Here is a 1633-nt window from a genome sequence, read left to right as displayed (position 1 = left end):
CTGATGGGAATGTATAATGGTACAACTGATGAGATAGTTTAGCATTTCCTCAGAAAGCTAGGTATCAAGTTACCCTACAATCTGGCGATTTCACTTCTCAGTATATATACCCAGAAGATCTGAAAGTTCAGTGACATGAACAGACATTTGCACACTGATGTTCATAGCAGATTTGTTCACAGTTTCCAAGAGATGGAAACAATCCGAGTATCCTTCACCAGATGAGCAGATTAAGAAAATGTAGCATATGCATACTTTGGAATACTATTCAGCAGTAAGAAGAAACGAGGTCCTGAAACATATGACAACATGGGTGAACCTTGAAGACATAATGCTGAGTGAAATAAGCCAGACACAAAAGGAGAGGCATTGTATATTGCCACTAATGTGAACTCTCTGAACAATGTAAAATCAGTATTTTATAATATAGATTATAGGGTACCTAGAGATAGACAGAAGCTAGTGAAGGGGGAATGATCACCTAATTTGTATAGACATGATAATGAGGGTGAACTTAAAGGTATCGGAATGAATGGGGGTAATGATGGTTCATTAATGGGATTATAACTATCAGTGCTGCATTGAAGGTGAACATGATTGGAAGTGATTATTTAAGGGCATGTAACCCACAGAATAACACTACAAATATAAATAAGTGTTTGCATGATATACTTCTAAGGTATGACAATGGTACAAAGAGTTAGCAACAGATTGGTATATGTAAAAACTACCCATTACATATTATAGGCTATATTTAATAGGAGTATATTACTAGTACTACAGTAATACTAGGGATGAATAACTGGGACTGATAAGAGATCTGGAATGTTTTGTGTTATGACAGTTATTTAAAATTGAAAATGATGATGTTTGTATATCTATGTGTAGATAACGTAAGACACTGATTGTTTATCTTGGACAGAATATATACTATGTGAAATCAGGAACCCCCTACTTAATAAGTCATGCCATCAATCTTGAGGCTTGCTCTTGTGAAACTTAGGGCTGTAAATGAGAGGCTAAGCCTTCCTATAATTATGCCTTAGAGGCACCTCCAGAGAACCTCTTTTGTTGCTCAGATGTGGCCTCTCTCTAAGTCCAACTTGACAAATGAATTCATTAACCTCCCCCGTACGTGGGACATGAATCCTATGGGGTTGAATCTCCCTGGTGACATGGTATATGGCTCCCAGGAATGAGCTTGGCCCTGGCATTGAGGGATTGAAAATGCCTTCTTGAACCAAAGAGGGAAAAGAAGGTTAACAAAATAAGGTTACAGTGGCTAAGAGATTTCAAATAGAGTTGAGAGGCTATCTTGCAGGTTACTCTTATGCAAGTTCCAGCTAGATATCCCAAATGGCCACAGTATGCCAAACCTAGATCATCAATAGTCCGAAAATACCTAGACCCCTCTCTGAGACTCTATAAAAGTTTCATGCACTAAGTTTATTTTTCAGAAACTTAAAATCACCGGAGTGTTCCTTTGCTAGACAGGTCCTAAAACCCAGAGGCAAGAGCAACCAGATGCAGCCCCCTTCTCCAAAATGTCAACACCCCTTTTCAATATGAACAAGTTAGGGTGCTAGGCAGTGAGCACATCCTGGAAGATCAAGAAAGAGTCTCTGTGTGGAGA

At 38.6% G+C, this 1633-nt stretch overlaps 1 pseudogene; it reads right to left on the bottom strand.

Annotated features, from left to right (window-relative positions):
- Positions 1–1582: 1582 nt before the first annotated feature.
- The window catches only part of LOC119516055, a 1024-nt pseudogene continuing 973 nt past the window's right edge, over positions 1583–1633 (bottom strand).

Source organism: Choloepus didactylus, chromosome 19 (assembly GCF_015220235.1).
Source record: "Choloepus didactylus isolate mChoDid1 chromosome 19, mChoDid1.pri, whole genome shotgun sequence".
NCBI classification, from domain to species: Eukaryota; Metazoa; Chordata; class Mammalia; order Pilosa; family Megalonychidae; genus Choloepus; species Choloepus didactylus.
The sequence above is the reverse complement of the archived record's forward strand: the minus strand, read 5'-3'. Positions and strand labels throughout refer to the sequence as shown.